The sequence below is a fragment of the Silene latifolia genome, chromosome Y, assembly GCF_048544455.1.
Source record: "Silene latifolia isolate original U9 population chromosome Y, ASM4854445v1, whole genome shotgun sequence".
NCBI classification, from domain to species: Eukaryota; Viridiplantae; Streptophyta; class Magnoliopsida; order Caryophyllales; family Caryophyllaceae; genus Silene; species Silene latifolia.
This window is the reverse complement of record NC_133538.1, coordinates 43,705,642-43,732,878: the sequence shown is the minus strand read 5'-3', so window position 1 is coordinate 43,732,878 and position 27,237 is coordinate 43,705,642. Positions and strand designations below refer to the sequence as shown.

The window sequence follows — 27,237 nt, the reverse complement described above, 5'->3', positions numbered from 1 at the left end:
ATCCGATATGTGGTGATGGTTCCGAGCCTAGACGAGTCAACTCGGTAGGTACAATCTGAAGCATGAAAACCTCCAGGAACAGTATTACCTACTGCTCCAACACCCTACGCATCTGCCTCATCACCTCCTACACCATGGTCTACATAACCACCACTCACAACCATCAGCTACCACGTGAGCAGCAAACAGAACTCAGTCAGCTTTAGCTTCAATCAACAAACCCCAAGCTCACACAAACAAAATCTAATGAAATATTAAGAAAAAAGTAATATAAGCAAACCCATTGAAACAAAAGAGATCAGATTAACTGAAACAAATATATATGAAAGAAGAAGTTCTTGTTCTCTTACTAAATGCATACCCTTGACTGAAAAATAGAACTACATTTGAAATTTATGAAATTCCAGTTATCTTACTGAACGCGTATCATTTGGCACAAATGTCATATGGAACCCATCAATATCTAATCCGGTAAACTCCAATAAAAAATAGCAACCCATCAATATCCAATTCCAAGGAGCACAATTCGTGTACAGTAAACAGGGATAAAGCCCATGAATCCTCAAAATAACTAAATGATCAAGTACCTCACCGCACACATTGAGCTAAAAAGTACATGACCCGTATCAAAAGCAACTGACCTGCAATTTATCAATAAAAAAAATCTATGTACAATGACAGCAGGTTCACCGCGACCGCCCACCATTTAAAACATAAAAAACATGCATACGTGAATTCTAATAAAAAATGAACAAACGCAGAAAAACGGAATTATATCTACCGGATTGAAGAACTTACCGTGCATTAGTATCAACACTTCCACCGCCTCAGACCTCATGCTCACCATCAAACCGGCAAACAATGTGATTAATTCATACTGACCTACAACAAGCAACATGCGCCATTGATCAATTTGACAACGCTATTGCAAAAATCAGACATTGTAGATGGAAACGAAAAGCACAATTAGAGGTATCCGACATGCAATACCCACATCAAACAAAACAGAAATAATCATTTCCCAACCCTAATTTCTCGCGCATACTAAAGTATCTTGATGTATAAGTTGGACCCAACATCTTGACAACTCAGTAGTCCGAATCATAATTTCATTACTTATGTGCACTGGTAGGTCATGTAACAGCCCACATCTAATGGCCATACACCAACCACGCTTACGGCTTACCTGACATCACCAGTTTTCTATAATATGAAATATTTGCAGCTCAGTATAAATTATAAGATAATAGGCACGAATTCAACTCTAAGTTGAACCACAATTCGGGCTCTAGGAAGGAGGCCAGGACAAGCCGAGTTTAAACAGTATGGCTAAGTTGGAGTTGGGCCATAGAGTCCCTACCTTTGGCCCACCCACTTCTGCAACTTCAGTGCATCTATAAACCATAGAAGACGATAGTCGCCTATTGAAGTGCCTAATCACAATTAGTTAATTAATTTTTGTAAGATGGTCATAAATGTGAGACTTATAGGGTTAACTCTAGCCTCTAAGAATGCGGAACCAGGGTGGTCAATGAAAAAAAAGTAATACATGTAATCTAAGTCGTCGGCGTCAGCATCACTGCCCATCTCCTCATCAATATTGGTAACAGTTTCACTCTTGTACGAGAGATAGACCAAACACAAATAAACTAAATAAAACCACTGGAAAAATTAAAAATGGTGTCAATCCGAAGATCTCAAAATACCTGCCACATAGATGGCCAACACTGGCATAGCCATCTATCTCATAACAAATCACCTTTATCATTTTTGACATAATGCAAAGGTTACTATTCGTTTAGCTATCATATTAACGTCTTACCACCAATGATTCTGTCACAGATCCATCATAAGTATCCGTGTAGGTTTCCATTTACAGCAAACGAATGAAAAATAAGACCAGGAAAGAATATCTAGGCTTTACTCCAACAATCGACAAGATCAAGAAATTGAAGTTTGGGAAGAGGTTTAGTTGTATTTAGGGAAATAACACAAGCTAAATTGCAAAGTGACATTTCAAAAATTATAAACAAGACGGACAAATCAGAATGGTGCAGAATGCACCTATTACAGCAAAATTATGGAAAGGGATCATGAACACTACTGCAAACACCCACGATAACATCCCTAACACCCACAATAACAGTCGAATAGGTAGAATCCACCTATGCATCAACTATGTAAAATAAAAGCAAACTAACCCTATTAAAGTAATAACCTAATTAAGCAACAGAGCTTACCATCAACTGTTGACCAACAACCGTCTTGCAGGAATCACCCAGAAACACCGAGCACACTATAAAAAAAATAAGACGCGGGCTACACATTCACCATCCACAACAACAGATGAATAGTTAGAAGCCGCCTCTACAGCAACTACGCACGATTAAACCAAACTAACTCCATTAAAGTAATAACCTGATTAAGTAAGAGAACTCACCCACAACTGTCGAGCCACCGCCACCTCACAGGAATAACCCAGATTCACTGAGCACACAATCAAATAAACAAACAAATTAAACATCACTCAGCAGAATAAACCTTTAGGCGTACCTCGTAAACCATACAGTATTCTAAATACAAATTCAAAACCGATCCTAAATGCTGGAATTATAAACTATTATCATCAAGAGATACCCATTGCAACAACCACAAATTTTCAGAGACAATCAATACCTATCACGTAATAGTAATTAATTTAGTTACAAGGACTGAAACCCACCTTTAACTTACAGCTCGATTATTATCCTGCGGCGCTGAACAAGGTCACAATAATCCAAATAACAGCACATACAAGTATACAATGCAAAACAAGATCATACAAACCCATTATAAAGAGTACAACCATTACAATCAACAACGCACGGTTAGATGTTCTTAAAATTAGAGATACTATTTTTAAAGGTAAAAAGCACAAAAATCTAAATCAAGAAATATGAGGGGAAATTGTATGGAATGGTTTATTTGGCTTAAGTGTAGTGAATATAGAGCAAAACCCTCAAAATGAAACGGACACATAAACCAAAATTGATGAGAAATGGTAGTATAACGAAATACCTGAGATGGGGAAAGCAATCACCATGTGAGGATGAAGCACGAGATAGAGAATAAAGAAGATTAACCTGCAACGTAAACAAAAAACGATGAGATAACGAATCTCACCCAGCATCAACAGCCAATATCAAACAAAGAATCATTATAATAGCTTAAACCATTGAAACCTTAATTTGCAGAAAAAATAAGGGGATTAAATTGCATTTCAAATTGACATAGAAACCCTGATTTTTAAAGGGGGAGGACATTTTTCCAGAGAAGTGAGAATGAGAAGAAGAAAAGAATACCCCGAATGTAGAAGCTCACCAAATCGAGAATTAAATTGAAAGAGTAACCCTAATTCTAAAAAAGGAGAAGACATTTTTCCAGGAAAGGAAAATGAGAAGAAGAAATGAATACCAGAAATGTAAAAGCTCCCCAAATCGAAACCCTAATCTAGAAATTGCGAGCGATTTGCAGATAGGGTAGCACAACAACCACACTGCAACTGAAATTATTAATTCATAAATCCTAATTTCTAAACTAAACCATGAAGACGGAAATCACAGTAGATCAAACACAACAGCACGTTGGCAACATAACAATCAATTATAACAACAAAGGAACGAGATAAATTTCAAATAATCAACAAAGAATAGAAATTTGTATTAGAAGTAAATACCTGGGTTTGCTGAGGGATCTCGATCGCGGTGTGAGATACAAGAGATGGATGAGAAATCAGCGGTGGAGTGGAATGGCAGAGGAAAAAGATTAGATTGTGGTTGTGAGTTAAGGAGAAATGAAGGGAGGAGATCCTTAAGGAGGATCCAACGGTGGAAGGGTCACTTGATACCATACTATTCATCGCTACAGTGGAGGTAAGTTTTCTCTTTTTAAATGGTAAGGATTTTATCTTTTAATATTCCAATGCATTAGAGTGAGATAGTGAGTCTGATATATTTTCCAACTTTCGAGCTATTTTTTTTATTATTATTATTTCGGGTCGCGCCGGGTCAAAATTCGGGCCTTGAGGTTGGCCCAAATCCCGCCCTATATTCATATCGGGCTTTTTGGGCCGGGCCATGGGCTTTTGGGCCAAATCACAGGCCCAAGCCCGAGAAAAAATCGGGCTGGGCCGGGTCGCGCCGTTGGGCCTGGGCCATCTGATCAGCTCTAAGTAAAAGTAGTCTTTTCTTGATCACCCGGATGAATAGGGATCTGAAAGAACCCTGAATATCCATATAAATAACTGAAAAACTTATGAGAGACTAACCTTTCTACCATCTGGTTAATAAAAGGAAGGGGGAAATGATCCTTCTTCGTGGCGGCATTCAGCTATCTATAATTTATGCACATCCGCCAACCAGTCACAACTCTAGTAGGTATCAACTCATTTTTATCATTCTTAACCACAATAGTTCCTCCTTTCTTAGGAACCGCCTGCACTGGACTCACCCATTTAGAATGGCCAACAGAATAGATAATACCTGCATCAAGTAGCTTCATTACCTCAGCCATCATAACATTCTGCATCTTCTGATTCAGCCTGCGCTGACCTTGTCTGTAAGGCTTGTGATCTTTTTCTAGCTCAATCCTGTGCATACAAATATCAGGAGTGATGCCCTGAATATCATCCAACGAATAACCCATCGCTTTCCTGTTTTTCTTAAGAACAGCTAACAAAGCGGTCAGCTGCTTATCATCAAGCTTAGCACTAACAATGACTGGATACTGCTCAGTATCATCTAAAAATGCATATTTAAGATGAGAAGGAAGAGGCTTACACTTAGGTACCTTTACCTCAATAGCGCAAGAAGTGTTAACCAGCTGTTTTACCTTCTCTCCTTCAGCGTTGGTGAGTTCACGCTCATCTATCGCAGCTTCAAGCAGATCCAACACAGCGTCATTGTTCTCCGGGTTATCTGCACACTCATCTAATAACATCAAAGCTTCCAGTGAATCCCTTATCAAGGAATCTGACCAGACCTCATAAACAGACTCGTCAATGATATCAACTGAATAGCAAGTATCCTCTATCATTGGTCTAGCAAGTGTACCAGGCAAACTGAAAGTGATAGCATCATCCCCCACCGTAAGAGTCAAATGCCCTTATTTGACATCTATAATGGCCCCAGCTGTACACAAGAATGGTATCCCCAATATAATCGGGGTCCAGGCATCCTCAGCTATGTCTAAGACAATAAAATCTACTGGGATAAAGAACTTGCCTACCTTGACAGACACGTCTTCTAGGATGCCTAAGGATCGTCTAACCGATCTATCAGCCATCTGAAGAGTGATATTAGTCATTTTAAGATGACCCATATTAAGTTTCTTGCAAACAGATTAAGGCATGACACTAACATTGGCTCCTAAATCACAAAGAGCCTTTTCTATCACTTCATTTCCTATCACACAGGTAATAGAAAAACTACCTGGGTCTTTCGATTTAGGCAGATCTTTATTAAGAATTAAGTTACTAGACTCTTCCATAAAGGCAACGGTCTCATACTCACTAAGCTCTCTCTTACGCGTCAAAATATCTTTCATAAATTTTGCGTAAGAAGGTACCTGTGTAATTAATTCGATAAAAGGAACAGTTACCTGAAGGTTCTTGACCACCTCCACGAACTTACCGAACTGTCGCTCGACCTTAGCATCTTTCAGACGTCCGGATAAGGAATTCTGGTGACAATGAGTGGGTCTGCAACTTTCCCTTTACCTTTGTTTAAACTTGGCTTCTCTGCGGCATGGGAAGATGATCCATCAGCGTGTTTAGACTTCGAAACAGCGTCTCCGCTATTGCATGTGCTCGATCGAGTACTTTGATCACTCGATCGAGACCTTTTCTCCTGGGATCCGCTCGATCGAGGAACATAAGCTTCTCGATCGAGGTCATCAATTTCAGCACTGCTCGATCGAGCACTTTTATCACTCAATTGAGAGTTTTCAGAGGGGGAATTGCTCGATCGAGTACCCATTTCAATCGATCGAGCACTTTGACCAAGATCAGCAGCGTCTTCGTCAATTTGCTCTTCCAAAACAGTTTCCGATTTCCATCAATAGATAAATCAGCATTTTCCGGCATTATTGGTCCATCATAGGTAAGACCACTATGGAGATTAATTGCATTAATCAGGTCGCAAGGAGGTGATCGATGCACGTGATTCATTTGCTCGGATGCAAATTGTGTGAATTGATCTTTCAACTTCTCTATGGAGTTCTCATTTTCTTCTACATTTCTCAGGAGTTGAAATGCTAAAGACAGCACCAAAGACTTCAACTCCGCAATCTCTGCACTTGTAGAAAAAGAATCCTCTTGCTACGGCATTGAACTGATAGGACTAGACGTACTTGGTGTGGCTAAATCTTCATAAAGTTTAGAGAACGAAATTCCTTTCTTATATTATTGGTAAGCAGGGACTCGCTCTACTTCTGCCATACAAGTAATTGGATCATGTCCTTCCGCACCGCATCTACCACAAAATACCTCTTGCTCAATCATGGCATGGACCTGCTCATGATCACCCGAAATTCGCGGAATCTCCGAATTATTACGCCCGTCATTAGGAATTTCCACCTCAGCTACAAGGGATTCACCATCTCTTTCGTTCACTCTCCTACCTCCTATGGGATTCCCATACTTAGCTACATGAATGGCCATGTCTTCAATAAGATGCCATCCCTTATTGTCTTCAATATTTTTCTAAAATCTCCCTTTAGCTGCAACATCCAATATGGCTCTTTGATCGGCATACAACCCATTGTAAAATTGGTTTCATAAGAACCATCGTTGGAAACCATGATAAGGCATAGAGCAAACTAGCTTCTTGAATCTAGTCCAAGCTTCACTCAAATCTTCAGTAGCCATTTGTGCGAAGTAGTGATTTGGCCTCTTAATGCGTTAGTGCGCTGTGGTGGAAAGTACCTTCTGTAAAAGCTAAAGTTAGGGAATTCCAGTCAGTAACACCAGCAGCTTCCCTATCCAAATCTCTCAACCAATCCCGGGCGTCATCAGTCAAAGAAAAAGGAAAAAGAATTTCCTTGACCCTATCTTGTGTGACCCCAGCAACTAAAGGAATGGTGGAGCAGTAATCGGTGAACAACTCCATATGCTTGAACGGATCCTCACCAGCTACTCCCTTGAAAAGATTCCTCTCAACCAACAGGATGTAAGATGGATGAATTCCAAAGGTACCAGCATCTATGGTAGGAAGCAGGAAACCTTTGGGTAGAGAATCTATAGTAGGTTCCGAGTGACTGGCGATGTTAGGCATTTTAGCAAATGAAATTGTGAGAACAGCAGATGTTTCAGTGCGCTCTTTTAGGATGGATCACCTGCAAAACAACTATAGCACTACAAAAATATGAGAACAGTCTCAATGAATAAATTCCTTGAGACTAGAGACAAACATAATATAAAGCAAACAAAATAACACCGTCTCCCCGGCAACGGCGCCAAAATTTGACACGGCTGTCGCAACCCTATCAAAAATAAAACCAACCAGTCTCTATAAAATGTAGTAGAGGCAGTCGGGTATCGAATCCACAGGGAGATGGGAATAATGTAAGCCAAACTAAGTCTGCCTAAGTAACCTTTTCTTGGGTGTTGGATTTTGATTCTAAACTACAGAGGTAAAGAAAGAAGAAACAATAAAGGAACAAGCAGTAAATACTAATGAAATTACCAGAGAGAGAAACGGCTAGGATAGTCGGTTCACCATGGTTTTGTAGAGATCAAATCTAAGGTCAAAGGTCAGCTTGAACTCGGTCTGTAGGGTAATGAAAAGGTCCTTCCGGTCCGCTATTTGCCCTAAAACATCACTAACTTAGCTTCTGCCCTCATTAGAATGTCCTAATGTTCACTGCAGATCTCACCCCTTCCAATATTCCGATCTAGGTCAAGGCGTATCAAATCAACTAGCTAATTGCGTCGACCCAAGCAGCTAATCGCTAATAAATGCGGTGATTAACAACACAAACCTAATTCTAGCCAAGCCTAATCACCTAATCATATCTTTCTAATTACCATGGCTCCCCTCATGTCCTAGCAGAAGAAAATTAGCTATGCATAATGTAAATTGAGAAATCAATGAAGACAAACAAGATAAATAAATTGAATATGATAATAAATTACTAAAGAAACAAGAGAAAGAGCAATAAAGAAGAGAGATGAAAACAAAAACAATAATTGCAATAATTAATGAACAAATTAAAGATCGAAAATACCAAATACAAAGGAATTCCAAGCAATAGAGTTTTTAGGTCTAAGGAGTAAAAGTGCCAAGAGAAGAGATAGATCAACCGTCATTCTCTTTCTCCTTATTTTTTCTAAGATACAAAATAAAATATCTGAAAAGCAAATCTAAAAGAATGCATAATAGACAAAACCTCTCGATCGAGTAGAATCAAACCACTCGATCGAGAAAAAAAAGGGTCAAACATCTCGATCGAGGACAATAATTACTCGATCGAGGAATACATCAAATACCCTTCTCGATCGAGAAGAGCAAAGACTCGATCGAGGGCTTCCAGCAACAAAATTTACTCGATCGACCAGAGTCAACAGCCAACTTAATCGATCGAGCATAGTAGCACTGTATTAGCGTGGATGAACTCAAAACATCTTCCAAAACCACTTCACGCATCCCTAAGTGACAATTTTCGGGCCCCGATTCTTCTATCTTCAAAATGCACGCACACGGGACAGGTTTAGGCTCGATTATGCTCCTCTCCGGCTCATTCCTGCAATTAATACAAGACAAACCAAAGTAGACTATTCGGGGACATTTGTAGCTAGATACTACATAAATAACATAGAAATGCGTGTAAATATAGGGTAAAAACCATATATAAAATGCACGCATCAACTACACACTTTAGTGTATAGTCAGGTGTGTGGAGTTGTGATGAAGTTTGGGTTATATGAATGTATATCTTGTATATTGTATTTGTGTAATCAGTAACTGATCTCGATTAATTGTTTTGAAAACTGTGGTGATCCATTCAGGGATGCTGAGCAGTTATTGAGCAGGTATGAGATGGACGCGCATGGGATAGCTGGGTTGAGTCACCACGAGATGTCTAGAAGTCATCCGCTTTGTCTTGAACATTTATTTACTTTATTTGATTTAGCTTTTTGAAACAGTTGTAGTTCCTTTTGACAGTTTTGGTTTGGACTTGTATCGCTTTAAATATATTTAATAAAGTACGTTCTTTTATGGTCCTTTTGATATATTTGTCTCGGGCAACTGTGATGGTAGCATTCTCGTGCATTAGGTGGTCCTGGTAAGGCACTTGGTGTATAGGGGTGTTACAAATTCGAACACCTAATCCCGCCCGCCTCGATAACGGCCTCTACTAATGATTAGGAAAATTCTTCATATTTGATATGTCATCAATGTAATGCATGCAATGCAACAATCATGGATTAATCCTAGCATGTGAAATTAGACTATGTCGGTTAACACATATTTAGCAAACAATTTGGTCGAAGTAGATATTAGATTCAATACATGTGAATGTCATACAATTAAATCATACATAATAATAATTACGACAAATGAATTACAATAATTAAAATTACAAAAATTACAAGCTATATTTGATCTATGTCAAAAGCACGCTCAAAGACGAGATTTCGAAGAAGAAAATAAAAGAAAAATAAAATTGGAATTAAAATACGAAAATACGTCAGATTAGAGTGATCATACGAATAATCGTTGATTTAAACCGTAGTTAGGATCTACGTCAAAGCGAGAAAGAGTTCAGGGGCAGAAACCAACCCAGAACAGGCGCAACATCTGCTGCGTCCTCTTGAAGAGGCGCAACACTTCATGCGTCTGTTCTAGAGTTGGGTTCTGGCTGTGAAGTCATAACCGCAACACTGTTATTGTTCGTTGGTAGATTTAAAGACGTATTATTGATATTTAGACTCAAATTGAAGTGTTTTAACTGATTATATGTATCTGGGCAAGTCATAAAACGAATTAAAACGAGAAATTACAGCGGTTTACATGATTACGATTAACTCGTGTCGGAAATACAAAAAGGCAAGTTTTTGGGATTAGACTAAGACGAAACTGGACAAATAAGATTCGGAAGAAAACTTATGTATCAAATTGGGACTCCAGAATCTCGACATGAATAAGTCGAAACCCCGGCGAATCGATTTGAACTCAAACGGCGAAAACCCGCAAGTATTGAATTACTCGGGATTAAGGACGAATTAAGCATTGTAATTAAAAGGGAATTGTTGAAATATAATTTATGTATGGAAATAACAAAAAGAACGAAAGAAAAGGAAAGAATAAGAAAAGAAGAAATTTACAGGAAGTCGAGAAAGAAGAAGAAGAGCAGGAGCAGCAAGCAACCTCTGGAAGAGGCGCAGCAAGGCTGCGATCCTTCGAAGAGGCGCAGCTGCTGCTGCGTTTCTTCTCGACGTCTGACCTCTGCTGTTTCGTAAAAACGGTTTTAAAAGATGGATTTTAAATCGGTTTTCGAACGTGCTTTTGATATAGATTTACATTAATTGACACAAAATAAAAGTACAATAATAAAATCGGATTTACACCTTCAGACTTACATGTTTGAAGATACGAGATTGACTAAAATTATCGTTTTAGTGATTGCTCGACTCGAATATGCGTAGAAAGTGCTCTCGTTAGAGGATTTAGTAGATTGACTAGATTGATTAAAGGTGGAGTTGGTCAAATTGGTCGGTCTATGCAACGTGACTGGGACTCAGAATGATCTGAGCTTACGTGGTCGATTGATCAAGCACATAGGCGTAGAAAGGCAATAGCGTAGTCACGAATGCAAAGAGAGAGAGAGAGAGAGAGAGAGAGAGAGAGGGGGCGGAACACTTGCGTGCCAAATATGGAGGCCGAAGGCCTCTATTTATACTAAACATACGAAAGAGTTTAGGAATGACATGTATACGGAAACAAATCACGAAAATATTCTGAAAAGTGCGAAAAGAGGGCTGGAGAAGAGGCGCAGCAACTACTGCGACCCTTGGAAGAGGCGCAGCACCTGCTGCGTCATTTCCCCAGAGGTTTCCTCCTCAACAAGAAAGATTTCCGCGTTTTATTATGGAATTTTGGTAGATCTATACTTCCTTATTCCATAAAACACAATATTACGGTAGATATTTACTTAAAATATTAATTTTAATTAGGAATAAATATCCAGAGAATTTTAGAACACTCCGGAATATTCCGACTCGGCATTTAAACGGTTTTTAGAAAATGAAGCGATTTTTGACCCGGACTCCAAATGAATTCTAATTACTGTCAAAACGACCGTATCGGTGCGTAGATGACGGCCCAGGGGTTGACTCAAGTGTTTGAGCTATCACTTGACGATGAACTTACGGACTGTCATAAATCATTTCGTGTATCAAAAATGCAGCCCAATCATCACTGGGTGGTTGGCGGGACGTGTAGAAATAAGGTATCTACAAGCTGTTATTGAAATTTCTCTGGTTGATCTAACCTTCTGACTTTTTATTGCTCCCATTACCTGACACATGAGTATAGTAACCTCCATCCTGATTTCCATTGCCATAGCCTCCCTTTCCATTACTAGACTTCGCCGTCGATCTGCATTCCCTTGCCTTGTGTCCATATTTGCCACAAGAGTAGCACACCCTCCATACCGAATCACCATTTCCACGACCAGCCCCTAAGCTCCATCCAAATCCAAAGCCACTGGATGTATAGGTCCGAAATTGGTCACTATTTGGCTTCTTATCTCCTCCTTCACTTACCGTCTCAATTTTTCTCTTCTTCCCCTTCCCTTTATTCTCTTCCTTCTCCTTCTTTAACATATCTATAATCCTATCCGCATGCCCGGCTCACTGATAAACATCATCCATGCTACTTGGTTGGCCAGCTGCAAGCCTCTTTTTAAAAGTTGTTGTTAACCCCTTCTCAAACCTAAATGCTAGAATCTCCTCATTGAAGTTAAAATCATACACATATTTTGCCAACTCCATAAACCTATTGTGATAGCTTTCTACCGTTATCTCATCAGTCATCTTGAAAGAATCAAATTCAGCTCTCATCTTGCTTCTAACATGTTCTGGTATAAACACAACCCTCATAGTCTCCTTGAAACCTTTCCAAGTGATAAAGATTCATCACTCTCCCTCCAAGCTTCCCTTATGACCTCCTTACTACGATTCCACCACAAACTAGCTTTTCTCCTCAAATAGTAAGCATCTTAATCTACCTACAGCTCCACAGGACAACTCAACAACTCAAAAAGGTTGTCAAACTCCCTATGCCAATCTCCTAGTAATGATGGTTCACCTAATCCGTCATACTTTGTCGGGTTGTGCCTTGCGATATTAGCACCCATCTTTGTTGGATCCTGAGCTGACCCCTTAGCCTTCAGTGCCACAGTCAAGGCCTCATTCATGGATATTAAATGGTCAATCTCCTCTTGGGATATGGTAGAGGGTGTAGGTGTAGATCTCTTTGGAGGCATGTTTCTATAAGAAATAAAATAAGGTAGAATACAATATTTTCTTAGGGAATGTGGCATAAAGGTTGAAATAAGGCTTCTGCAAATAAAACAACATGTGGTTGACTGGATTGACCAAAGACCGTCCAACCACAGTGATCCTACCCCTACCCTACGGCCTCCACGGCCCTATATCCTCACGGCAAAAGCGTGAGCCCTACCCCTTATCATAAACACTAACTCAACGTACTTTACCAACTATCTATATCGAACATGGTTTCGGGTTCAAAAAAGCCGCATATTTCTAGACATGTTATTCTACTTCACATAATTTATAATATCCAAATATCAAGGTGCAAGAATGATGAAACAATTCCTTTAAAACATGGCATAAAACTTACATTTTCAAGGATCAGAAAATATGTTACAACTTTCAAAAATCATTAATAAATAATCGCTTAACTATTTCTTGAGTACTTATACTTTTTAGAAAATACAGAGAGTCAACAAATAATGAGAGAAATAATCAAGTCTAAAGCTCATAATATAAATTTATAATGAATTTTACAACTTATTTGGTCCAAACTGGAATTTAACAGCAGATTGTCAGAAACTTGAGTGAACTTGTAAAAATTACCATTAAATGTAGAGACATCAAGAATTAACGTAGTTTATCAATTTGAAAACATATTATATGTAAACGATAAGTACATTTTTATTGGCAAATTTTACAAAAACATGGGTCGAAAACATGACTGTACAGAAACATTCTTACCACTGTCCACTAAAATATTTATTACTCTTAAACCGTAAATCATTTAAGCATGAACCAGTGGCCTATGAAAGCTACCACAAAGGGTTATCACCCAAAACAATTTTATCCACAAATGTTAAGCAGGCAAGAAATGGCAGCCAAAGCAAACAAGGGTAAGAATCTGAGAAATCGACCAAAGTTACATTCTTCACAATTTCACGCATTTCCATCATGCTTCACATGTTAATCATAATTACGCCTCCCTAATACATGCCAACACACTTTTCCCATACCCGCATACTTATACCAACACTTTAAATTTTATAATATCACATTCCACTCTCCTTAAAAGCAAGGTTAGTCATCAATGAAAACAATATTCATCATAAGGCAAACCATTGACCCTTAAAAAATACTCATTTTAAATTACCCCACTCTTCAATATCTCTTAAGGTAACCGGTTCAAAAATGGAAGGGTCGGGGTTTAGAGTGAGGGTACCTTCTCCTCCTAAGCCAAAAGGGCTCCTAACAGTTTCTACCCGGGTTTATTTTGTTAGACACATCCTAAATTCATTTATTACAATAAGTAGGACTGTTACCATCAATAAATAGGACTGTTACAGCTACTGCTAGTTGTGTATAACAAGAGAGTTGTTACTGCCAGATGTGCATAGTACGGGGGGTACTACTGCCAGTTAAGCATGGTATGATAGTACCACTGCCAGTTGAGTTGAGCATGGCACGGTATTAAGGGGGTTGTGCTACTGCCAGTGAAATCGTTTAGTTAGTTACAGTATTGTTGGATGAGTTAGCAATGACTGGATATCGGTTGGTTGTGTTTTATATTGAATAATTATTGTTGTTTAGTTTATTCCTGCTCAAAATCGTGGTTGACAGTGTATTCGTAAACACCTGTGATGAACCGTAACTGGGGAGCAGACTTAACAAGTATTTGAGACTACTTGGCTAGGAGCTTGGGAGGCGTGTGAGGATATGGACTGGACGACTTAGCCTTAGCTCACTATTTAGTTACTTATCACCACTTGTTGTCTTTTAATTCCACTGTAAGATTGTATTGTATTTATTTTGAGAAGAAAATAATATGTATAAGACATTTGAGTTTAATTTATTTAAATTGCCTTGGTTTGCTAAACTTTTTATTCACTACCTCGGACATTCCGAGATGGTAACAGACCCACTTATCTAGGAAGGCCTCGTTAAGGCTCTTAGATAAATGGGGGTGTTACAAAAAGCAAGACGTGTAGGTGGATCGACTCATCAAGTTCCCATTGAAATAGGATCCACACAAGGAAAAGCACTTGCCATTCGTTGGTTATTAGGGGCAGCCCGAAAACGTCCTGGTCAAAATATGGCTTTCAAATTAAGTTCTGAATTAGTGGGTGCTGCCAAAGGGAGTGGCGATGCCATACGCAAAAAGGAAGAGACTCGTAGAATAGCAGAGGCAAATAGAGCTTTTGCACATTTTCGTTAATCCATGAACAATATCTATATAGACACCTAGATCCATGGATCCATACATCTCGACCAGAAAAGAATCAATAGAAAAAAGAAAGAATCGGAATTGATCAATATCTTTCTTTTCTCGAAACAAATGAAAGAGAAATCAATTTTATTATTATTATTATTATTATTATTATTGTTATTGTTATTATTATTATTGTTATTGTTATTGTTATTGTTATTGTTATTGTTATTGTTATTGTTATTGTTATTGTTATTTATTATTATTATTATTATTATTATTTGCAATAAATTATAATCCTTTTCCATTCATCCACTAGGGGAAACAAAAAAGGATAAATTCATTACAAAAGAATATCCACTAGCGCTTACCAAGTAGGCTAAAGAGAGTGAAGGGCAGCAATAACAGTACTTCTAGCAGCCAAACAGGAACGAGATAGCAGAGCAGTAGTAGAACGCCTCTTAATAAATTATTATTATTATTATTATTATTATTATTATTATTATTATTATTATTATTATTATTATTATTATTATTATTATTATTTCAGTTCATTTCAACTCCAATCATCTTAGTTCAGTTCAGCTCTATTAAGTTGATTCGATTGATTCAAATTTCGATTCCATTAGTTGATTCGGCTCCATTAAGTTGATTCGACTCTCCATTCAGTCCCACTTCACTCCATTAAGTTCACTCGATTCGGTTGATTCGGCTCTAAAAAGCGGTAAAGAACATGTCCTTAATCACGCAGTTTTATTATCTCATTTTGATACAATATGATTTTTGGCTTTGATTGGAAATGCATTTCAGGTACCTTATTTGATCAAAGTAGCTTATTTGAACAAAATTTCAGCCACCTTATTTCTTTTGTAAGTGCTTGGCAAATAGCTTATTTAACTAACTAAGGTACCTGAAATAAAATGTTACCTAGAGTAGCATTTGAGATTCCAGGTACCTGATTTGGTTTTATTTTCTTTTTTTTCCTCCTTAAATCTATACTATAAATAATTATTATATCATTTTACGTTATTTCATAAAAATCAGTTATCTTTTTAGTTAGTTTGCTAAACTTTTTTTATATAATCAATTACCTTATCAGTTCCTAATTTTCAACTACCTTATCAATTACTGTTTGAGGTTTCAGTAAATTTTTCAGTTTTCAGTTAACTTTTCAAGTTTCAACTATCTTTTCCGTTAAGGGGTGTTTGGTTGGCATCATTGGAATGGATTTGATTCATTCCAATGTTTGGTTGGAGCATTTTGGAATAGAGTTAGATATATACCCAATGGATTCTAACTCCATTCTAACCATTTGGAATCTCATACCCACCTAGGATTCAAACTCCGTACCTTTATGTTTATTTTTCCAATGAACCAAATAAGTTTTGAAAGGTATGGAGTTTAAACCCCATACTTCTCTAATTTCTCATTCCAATCCATTTTATTTCTAAACAACGAACCAAACGACACCTTAATTTTAACAAACACTAGGTAGTATACCGCGCTTCGCGCGGCCTGTTTTAAAATTTAATTATTATAATTGAAAAAAAATAACATTATTTATATATGAGCTTTAATATTTTTACTTATAAATAAAAATAAATTAATTTTTCTCAAATTTAATTTTTTTTAGATTTATTTTCAATATTTTAAAATAAAATACATACTATTTTAATTAAAACTAATAAGATTATTTTGTGACTGATCAAATATCATATTAATTAAAATAAAATTTATTCGAATAATGCAACAATCAACATTAAGTTCTTAAATTATATCATTTCACAATACGTTAGGTTCCAAATTAATTAATATTTGTTCAAAATGATGTGAATATAATTTTATGTCATTTTTAATTTTTTTATGTATAACGTGTGATATTTATGTATCAAACATATAGAGTTCAAATTCAACTTAGTCAAATGTTTTGATTGTGTTTTTACATCTGTTATGTGTCAAACATATCTATAAAAATTGCACCTTTTTTTTATTTTTAAACAACTATGTATAAATTATGTTTGAGAGTTTACATGTAAATAAAATAGGTTAAACTTTCTCAAATAATATTTTTTGAGGTTTAACTTCAATGTATTTAAAATATAACATATAAAATATTTAACTAAAAGTAATATTTAGCTAGTCATAATCAATATTTATACTTGACTTATACGCATTTTAATTGAAGATATTAAAGAAAATTGTAACTTTTTTTTCAACTTTTTCATGTCTTTTATAATACTATAATATTTAATAATCATTACTTTTGTTTTGATTATTCAAATGTGTTCGCGATCACTGTGTACATGCGTACTCGTACACATACTCGTTATCACACTATTTAAACCCAAAATCTCATATGTATTCAATTTATCGCAAGATAATTTTTTTCATTCCCACGTAAAAACTTATCTGTTAATAGTTTTCTTTAAGTTATGTTTTTTAAGAAATACAATGACTCTTCCAAATGTTCATGAAATCCGGATCGTTGGTTGGCGCAGTGGTAGCATGGGGTTGCGCTTGGTAGGGAGGTCTGCGGATCGATCCCCCACAACTGCGATTGGGAGGGGTTTAAATACCGTAATCCTTGGACACGTCCCGAAATCCGGATTAGTCGGCCCAATGTGGTTCGGATTACCGGATGGTTGAGACCAAAAAAAAAAAACCAATGACTCTTCCAAATATATTTTTCTTAGGATTTAATGGTCTAAGTTTTATAACTTTCTCAAAATGTCTTTTTACGTAAATATAAAATATTATGAGACACTCACTTTAATCATCCCTACAAATCAAAATATTTCAATAAATATAATGAAAATTATACTCAATTTGAAGCATTTGCGCAATAAACGTAATTATTTACATTTTAGGATTTTTATCAAAATATTTTTTTTTAATAAATTTAGAATCAAATCACCGTAATTATTTAATGTAATTTTATAATAAAATTTAATAAGCTATAATTAATATTTTGCTGAGATTTATACAACATTTATTATGTCTATATTTAATATTCAGTTGTAATTAATACTCGTATTTAAAGCTAGGTTGACACGTGGCGCATTCACAGCGCTTCAACCCAGTTTTATATATATACTAGATTTAATGCTCGTGCGATGCACGGGCCGTTTGGTAGAGCCTTTTTGTATTATTTTTTTCTATATATATTGAAAAAAAAAACGTTATTATTTAGCTCAACTCTGAGAAAAAACTTATTTAAAAAATAAAAAATTTATACGACTTTACTTGAACCCGTGAAGATAATTGAAACTGATGAATTGTCTGTACATACTACTTCTCAACAATATAAGTCTAAAAAGTTCTTGGCGTTTATAACAATAAAAAAATAATCAAGTTTTACTAATTTCATTCATTATAATAGACTATCAAGAGTTATCTATATTACTAGACCTCTAAAGACTGAAGAGGGTCTAAATTGATAATTCTTCTTTTACGTGCCATATATGACATTTTGCAACATCGATTACAAACTCTTTAACTAAGTATTATTTTAGAAATCCTACCGTTTGCCTCCAATAATTAAATAAAGCTACAATAATATGAATTCGTGTAAAAGGAAATGGAGGAATGAAGAGAATGAAGATTGTGTGTTATTATTAAAAGAAATCTTTTTCTAATGGATTTTCATAATTGGCCATATATATCTTCTCCTTTTTCCATGAAAATAAATTACCTGTTTAGCTACTTTTTTAGGAGAATTTCCTTTATGCATATTCCAAGATATCTAGGTAGTATTTATTTGTTAGTATAAAATAATACGTGTTCATGTGCAAGTGCGACCTGAAAGACACCTTGCATTGAGTGGAAGATTGTTGTTAAAACGGACAAGAGAATCGGTAACACACCCTTGTAGAGTACAAGCAGGATAATGTTGGGATAAGGAGTTATCCACAATTGTGTGTTATAATCATCGCACAACTTGTCTCGAACAAGTGGGAGATTGTTGGATTATTTGTCCTCCACAATAGTGCATGATAATATTATTAAATATCATTAAGGAATATGCATGGGATATTCATTGGTAATACTAGTCAGCTGATCAACGTATATCGGTAACGGTTGGCCAACTAGGATTTGACGTTTCTGTCGTGAGACGGCGGTGTTCAGCTGATCCCTTTCAGTCACACCTAAAGGAACGAGCCCCAACACGAAAACTAATTAATTGTATGAGATACAGTTTAATTAGTCCCTTGATAAATTGACTAAGAGTTAGTCGATTAATTAATTTAGAGAGATATCGAGTTGTGAACTCGAGGCAAGGAAATTATTATTTAATTATGCGATAATTAAATAATAATTATTTGAGACGGGAATTAATGATTAAATATTTAATTGTTACATTAGTACCAATTGACTAATGTGATTATTATTGGTACGTAAAATATATGTGTAGCTGTACATGTATATTTACGGAGTGTTTTAGACGATATTAATCGGGAAGCATTTAAACATAAAATGATGTTTAAATAAAATCTACACGTATTTGTGCGACAAATGTAAGAACCAAAATGGATCCGTAAATAGGACACTTTGGACCGTGTAAGTGCATGTGGTAGCGTGTGTGTTGCTTTAAACACCATCATTTCTCTTACACATTTGGCTTCCCTATATTTACTTTTATTCTAACCAATTCACATGTGCATTGGGTAGAATAAAATAAGAAACAAAAATACTCCACCAACTCCCTCTCCGTCCCTACTCCCTCCTTACACACACACATATGCATTTATTCATTGTTGATTATCTTTTTGCATGTGAAAATGAAAGTGTATTTCTCTATCTAAAATCCTCAAAAAATTAGAATCACATACTAAGAGTTAGTATTATAAATCTAATTTTTTTTTACTAAGTGTTAGTATGATTTTTCAAGGGCAATCTTACATAATATTTAGTTAATATTAGTAAAATTTTGGGGTAAGTTCTTGGGTGCTTAAGAGAGGAGGTGTTCTACCTTGAACACTTGAAGATGGAGGATCTTGCCATTTATTCTAAGCTCAAGAACAACCAAGATGGTGATCTTGGTTGTGCCCAAATACTACCATTTCTCAATGTAAAGAAAATTATTTTTCTCATCTTTTATATTAATATTCTTTGATATTGCATGCATATTACATATATCACATAAATATAAATTATGAGATAATTTAATATTTAATTAGAGTGTCTAATTAGAATAAGATTGCTATCTACTACTCTTTCGGATGTTCGCCCTTTCTAATCAATATTTTATTATATCTCTCTTTTCATTTTCATCATTTTCCTCCCTGCCTTTCGTTCTCATTTCTTTCTTTTCCTCATTTTACTCTCTGCCTTATGTTCCCCTCCCACCTCTTCCTTCATCTTCATCACAATCTACATATATTTTCTCTCCATACTTTTTGCATAACAGTCTCCCTTCACCTTCATTTTAGAGAAACCTTCTCCTTTGCTTCACCTTTACCTCAATTATTTCTTAAAAAATCAGATAAATGGAACAATGAGAAGACTTGGAGACTCTAGGACACGAAAGTGGATGTGATGATTAGGGCGACTACAAATATGGTTAGTAGTTCGTTATTTTCACTTTAATAAAAAATCGGACCTTAATTTTTATTTTTTCGCTTTTTTATCTCACCTTGATTTTTTTTAAAACAAAAATTAAGGGTTGCATTACTTTTACTGCTCTCAGGTGTATTGTCCATGTGTGTGAATTATCTTTTAATTTACGCTGGCGTTTGGGATTTATGAAATTGTTAGTTCATTGCTCCTAATTTTTTCATATCATGTCGGATGGTTTGGGGCTTAATTATGCCTTTTCTTTTGGCTTTCTCTAACTAATCAATGCAGTTTTTACTGACTAATCTATGTAGTTTTCGCTCATCTTGTTTTTCATTTTATTCAGTAAAATGCCAATTCTTGTCCAGAGCTCGAAATTTACTTTTCAGAGATGTTTAGCAACTAGAGTTTGGATGGACAGTAGGTAACCTCGTAAGAATGTTGGATTTGTTTGTATTGTTTTTTATAATATTATTAGAAGTAAATGTAAAATTCATGTTACTGTAAAAATATGAAGGTCGTCGACATTCATTAAGGCTCTAGGATAGTTTAAAAGGCTGTTGAGTCTATTTGGTTGTTGAAAATCAATCCTCTATAGCCTCTGTGTAAGATCGTTAGGATGCTGGGTTTATTTGGTTGTTTATGATCATTATTGTATAGTTTGCCATCTAACCTTGTCATATTTTAACAAAAAGTAGTAGTTGAGGGAAGAGGGTAATAAAAGGAGGAGGAGGAGCAACTGAAGTAATGGAAGGGATAAGAGGAGGAGGAGAGAAGGGGAAATGAGGGACAATTGGAGTAGGAAGGGAAAGAGGGAAAGGAAAAGGAAGATGAGTTTGACTTGAGATAAAGAGACTAGGATAGATAAATAGTACTTTGTAGTAGAGCAAAGGACAAATGCATATAGATGAAAAGGGACGGAACGAGAAAAAGCAATGATTGAAGAGAGAGAGGGGGGGGGGGGGACATACCCAAATTGAAAAGTATCAACTACTATGGGGAGTATGAGGAGAAGAGTTAGGGCTAAACTCATCTTGATTAACCTCAAACGTTGCTAAACATAGCTTTTACTAGGGTGGCTGGCTATGCTTGATGGTCTAAATGTCAAGACCAGGTTTTATTAATATCCCAATGAACATTCAAGGTGGATGTTCCCAATATCGACATTCGAGCTGGATGTTTCCAATATCTGTTTAATAGGATTACATAGAAGATGGGAATTGAAGTTGTGTTTCGTGGGACTAGATAGAAGTAAAGATGGGTAGTTGTTATACAATTCTTCTCTTCTTGTAGTGTATTAATGTGTGATTAGAGCAAATATGTTTGTACATTTCTAAATCTAAAGTTCCCAAATAGTTGATAGACACTCTTTCGGTCAGATTATTGATCTCATTTCCTTATAGCTAAAGCAGCTGGTGCTTTTATTAATATCGCAAATGAACACATCAAAGAACTTTGTATAGTACGTAGTTTTTAAGAAGGGGCCCGAACATTGTATCATCTCTCATCTACGAAACCTTGAGTTTTTGTCATCTCTCAAAACTCTTTAACACAATTTATCTTCTAGATCATCTTTGCTATGTAAAATCACTTAAAATTTGGTCATGATATATGAAGTTTTAGAAAATCGAAATTAAATGTAGTATGGTGTACCAGTGAGCAAATTCAGAGATTAACCATCAAGCCGAATTTTAACACCATGGTTAAACTGCAGTCCCGAGGATGCAACTGGAATAGAAGGAGAGCGAGGGAGAGGCAATTTATTAATTGTGGCTGATTAAGAGGTATTTATCTCACTTGGGTCATTTTTACTTCGGTGGTTGATTAGCTGGTAGGGGTGATCATATAGTTTGATTAAGCATCTGCAATGCTTTAGTGACTGCAAGGTCTGTCACGGCCTAACTTTTCTAATAATTTTTTAAAAAACAGAAATTTTTCTGTGTAAACTTTAACTAATATTCCAAGTCACTACATGGTGATATAGAAAACTATAAATGACAAACGTAGGTTACTATCAACATTGTCATATATGAGTTGCGGCCGTGGTGGATGCAGTCGGAGGAGAGAAGAGTCTTTGTTCAACCTTGGAACGTCTTTAAGCGTGGGAGAAAAAGCTTTACGAAGAAGTAAAGGTAATTGTTTGCTTCAAGTCAAATTTTTTCTTTTATTGATTGTTATTAGTGGGTATGGTTTATTATTACCATTGCTTTTTCCATCTTTTTGACAAAATTTCTGCTAAAAGATGATAAAATTTGTGTTATTGATTAGCTTTTGACATAAATATATGATCAACATAGATAGTTACTTTACTCGGTCCCTTAATCTTGATATTGACATATTGAGACCTACTTTGTTGAGACTTGAGAGTGGAATGTGAAAGATGGGTTGGGGCTCTACTTTATTCTTCAGTCTCATGAACCTATGAAACTGGAACCGCATGCTAGGCTATGTTGTTTCGTCGGCTACAACAGCACCCACAAAGTTTTTCCCTTCAAAACTGATCAATTTTACGCTGTTTTCCTTCTCTTCAGTTTATAGTTAATTTTCTCTGATGATTGCTTCTTTTTGCTATTACCGTTATCATTAGTCATTGAGGGGTTTAAATTGTTTATTTGTTTCTGATGCTGTTTTAGGGTAAATGATTTGATTAGGCATGCTATGTTTCGTAACATATTATCAATTTTCAGTTGCGTTGTCTCAGGTATTTAAATTTTCCAACCTTATCTTTTTTTAGACCTAATTTGTGATCTGTGTTTTTATTTGCCTTTGTTTTCTGGGTTATGAGTTGAGATTTTTAGCTTCAGGAGGGTTTTAATTTATTTTGCAAAAAAAAAAAAAACAGACTTTGTAATTAGGACGTTAGATTAAGATGATGTGGAGAGATCAGGAACAATCTGTCGGTTCATATTGTGTAAGCTTGGAATGTGCCATGTTACGTTATTTGCAGATCAGGGACGTTATTTCTTTTATTGTATTCCTGATATTCTCTGCTTGAAAGAATTAAAGAGTCATATGTAGTATATATATCCATAATTTGGTATGTCTTGGTTACGGAATGTGTTAAACGTTCATGATACATGCCCTATAGTATTTTTATTCATCAATGATATGCACAATTTAAGAACTTTTAGTTGCTTCTGAGTGATAATCGGATAAAGTGAGAAGCAGTAGTTCACAAACGGTTTACTACCTATTTTAGTCTAGTAGGACCATATTATTCGAATTAAGTAGGAAGGAGTAGTTTTTCAGAAATGAGATATTATAGTTGATTGTATGTGATGATAATCTTCTATTTTAGTTTACTAGAAGCATTTTCGTAGGGTGTTCTTGTGCTCACATCAATGTCTCTGGCAAATGAATCTAGATATTTAGAAGTAATGTTATTTAGAGGGATGGAATCGGAAGAGTTTGTTTCCCAGATCAAGGTATTATAGTTGACTGTATTCTATTTATATCAGATCAAAGAACTATTTTACACTATTGCACTAATTTGTTGTCTGCTATCGTTAGTGCGATGCATCAAACCCTAATGGTGCTTCCAAACCGGTTGATTTTGTGTCTACAAACTATATACTTATGACGATTATTAATTACTCCGTAATTAATTTCTACCTCCACATTTAAGACTTTGATTGCCAAAATTGATGCCTGATACTCTAATTTGTGCCATCTGAATTCAAAGCAATTATTTTTGCTTTAGCTTTTTGATGAAGTTGTAGCATATTAAGATATAATTACAACAGTACTCAGTAAAGTTGGAAGACAATAATGGATGGAAGGAGGAATTTATTACACTGTTCTTTGGCAAGTGAATTTGCACATATTTCTTAAAGTTTAGCTCATAGAAACATGTTTCTTATATAAGGAATTTATGTGGCTTCAGTTGGGCGGATAACAGAAAGGAGACGTCTTTGGTGTTTCTGACACAGAACTTTGTCAAGTTGTTCATCTGTTCTAATATGAGTAGTACTAATATTTTTATGTATTGTGTACTTTAATATTATCTTATACTATTACATGCCTCAAGTATTGTCATCTAACTTTTAGGTCAAGTTGATCTCACTTGATGAAGCAACAAAGTTCTTGATTGGAGATGGCCTTGGGCTCTGTTCAGGAAGTCTTTGGCACTCACCCAGTCATGATGTGAAGCAAGTAAATCTCCTTTGCACTTCCTCTTTTCTTTATTAATATTATATATAGGGCATATAACTTCAATGTCTGGCTGTAATATATATATGATAATGCATCTTATGTAAGCCGATTATATGACCTTATCAACGGTATATCCTCCACACAAATTATTGAAAAGGTAAGAAGATAATTGTCGATGAAATATTTGTGTTCTATGCTTTACGTATACTTTCTGAAGATACTAACGGCCAAAGGATATTTAAGCTGGGAGTAAACCAAGTTACATTATTTTGTTTCTTACATAATAGTGGATTGAAGACTGTTCTGAAGGCTACATATCCATTGATCTTGTTGAGATTAGGCCGTCTTATGCCAACTACAATACTTGATTACCAGGTGAAGATCATAATTACCTTTCCCTTGGTTTCTCTCTCAACCTTTTCAGTAATTTTGAAGAAAATTGTACTGGTAAGATGGACGAGTGTGAAAAAGAGGATAAGAAAACCTTGAGTGAAAGATTTACCAATTACCATAGTTTCATTCTAAGTACATAAATTTTCTAATGTAAGCCCATCTAGCTTACCTGTAACTCTGTAAGGTTCAAGTAAGGATACCTAAAATTAATTAGACAACTAAGGATGAAATTTGGTTTATAAGTCCTGCTTTGATTAAAATGACACGCAAGATATTGTTAATGCCTAGGAGGTTAATAGTCTTATGGAAAAGCTTTCGAGTGGCGAATTATTAGAGTTTGGAGAAGCTTGGATTTCTGTGCCTTGTGATAGTGTTGTAAGCAGTGGATTTATGGTTTTTTTGTTGGTCATTATAGTCTATATGCGGAGTACTATACAATTGTATGAATGCAACGAGTAATAATGTCAAGAAGCGGTTTTTTGCTGCAATGTGCTCATTTTTACTAATTCATGATCTTTACTGGTTGAGGCTGTAGATTGTGCCAATCAAAGGTGTGGACTTCGGTCCCTCGAATGGACTAAATGTTCCATCCATAAGTTTATCGAGCATATAAATATGAACTAACTCTAGGATATTAGATAGATAGTTGTTGATATTCTTATATGGCATTGTGGGGCGAGAAGAAAGGCTCAAGTACAACACTTTCTTGAGCATGCTTTATTTTGTTAATCTTTTGATTAACGTATCTGAGATGTATTGTTATTATGTCAAAAGGGAGTTAGAAATTATTATTTCTAACCTGTGTTATGTATGGATAAATCATACTTCCTCCAATTTCCTATGTTTGCCCCATAAAATAATGAAATGTGAGGTATATTTTAATGAAATGGGGCAAACATAGGAAATTGGAGGGAGTATAATGTTTTATTATTGCTTTTATGTTTTGCAGTATTTGAAGGAGGACCTATCTAGAATCAATGAAAGTCTACGACACGTCTTGGTTCCCTGCCTCATGTGGTCCATCATATATTGACCTTGAAAGATTTAGAAACTGGATTACAAGTATCAAAAGGAGCACACTGATGGGTTACGGCATGCCTTCAGATATATGCGTATTCAGATCCCCTACAAATGTGGTCACAAGTTTTGAAGTCTTATAATTTGAAAATGCGTTTGATGCGGCAAGATTAGTTGTTTGACAAATGTAAACATAATTTCACTGTTGGATTTAGTTTGTTGCAACACCATTCATTTTCTGATGAGATTTTCTGATGAGATAAAGGGTTATAAACCTTGTTAAAATCAAGAGTTGTGTTCCTCTTGCAATTATAATTGTCTGTCTTATCACTTTCTTATCTGCGAAAGTCACAAACCGTTTTTTTTCCTAATTACGATTTGACACTTGCCAGTTATTGTGCTACCCAATAATTACGAACTTTAGACAACATTTGGCGTTACTAATTTTGAACAAATTAAAGTAAACGCTAGGCAAACAACTCGCGATACAACAACTAGTATTTAACAAAGTACCAATGAGAACTCAAAGCTTTAACTAACATTAGTTTTAATAAATAGAGAAAAAAGGGTGACTCTCGGTGATGTTAAGTTGGGTGTTGGCCGAACTATTTATAATGGGAGAGAGTTAACATAAAATTAGGACACTGATAAAATAAGGAATTTCAATTTGTGAAGAAAGAATAGTTGTAGAACTCTATTCTAATAGTAGGTCTCCAACGTAATAAGGAGTATAATGCATATGAATATTACAAACAATAAAGAAGGTTCCAAGAGAACGAAATTCTAATTAATACAATAAAGAAGGTTCCAAGAGAACGAAATTCTAATTAATATTTCTTTAGATTTATCTTTTAAGGAAAATGAGTTACCGTTACCCAGTGGCGCCCAATTTCGGCGCCACCCTCTCACATACAATAAGTGGGGACCCCATAATAATGGGTGTACCCATTAATATTAAGTGGGGGACCCCAATAACTGATACGTGCATTTTATATAATCTTTTTAAATCTCTTATGCACGTATTTCTATGCGGTTCTCGTAGTTCTATGCTACGAAATGCCCCGAACATTCTACTTTGGTTTGTTTTGCTTTATTTGCAGGAATGGACCTGAAAGTAGCAGAATTGAGCCTGGAACTGTCCCTTATGCTTGCATTTAGAAGATGAGTGGAATTGGAGCGGAAATGTTGCTGCCTTGGGATGCATGAAGTTATTTTGGAAGCTAAATCAACGAGTCATAGCTGATTTCAGTAGTGGAGTCATCGATCGAAGGCTTTTGTTAGCTGATCTGTTCGATCGAATGCTTTTGGAGGATGAGAAGACTCGATCGAATGGTTTTTATCTTCGATCGAGAGGAGCTATTTACGAGTTCCTCGATCGAGTACT

General features: G+C 35.8%; 2 long non-coding RNA genes across 7 annotated transcripts; one reads left to right on the top strand and one right to left on the bottom strand.

Moving 5' to 3' along the window:
* On the bottom strand, positions 1-3,933 carry LOC141627233 (uncharacterized). The gene is made up of 6 exons (XR_012536802.1): positions 3,716-3,933; positions 3,058-3,122; positions 2,723-2,756; positions 2,441-2,487; positions 2,241-2,296; positions 1-882 (listed from the first exon to the last, which is right to left on the bottom strand). It is a non-coding gene; the product is annotated as an uncharacterized LOC141627233 (long non-coding RNA).
* Positions 3,934-19,987: 16,054 nt separating this feature from the next.
* On the top strand, positions 19,988-26,162 carry LOC141626717 (uncharacterized). Of its 6 annotated transcripts, XR_012536309.1 has the most exons (6): positions 19,988-20,297; positions 22,006-22,075; positions 22,299-22,423; positions 24,339-24,443; positions 24,731-24,818; positions 25,786-26,162. It is a non-coding gene; the product is annotated as an uncharacterized LOC141626717 (long non-coding RNA). The 6 variants fall into 6 exon arrangements; XR_012536308.1 differs by lacking the exon at positions 24,731-24,818; XR_012536307.1 differs by having other exon boundaries at positions 24,731-26,162.
* The last annotated feature ends 1,075 nt before the right edge of the window (positions 26,163-27,237 follow it).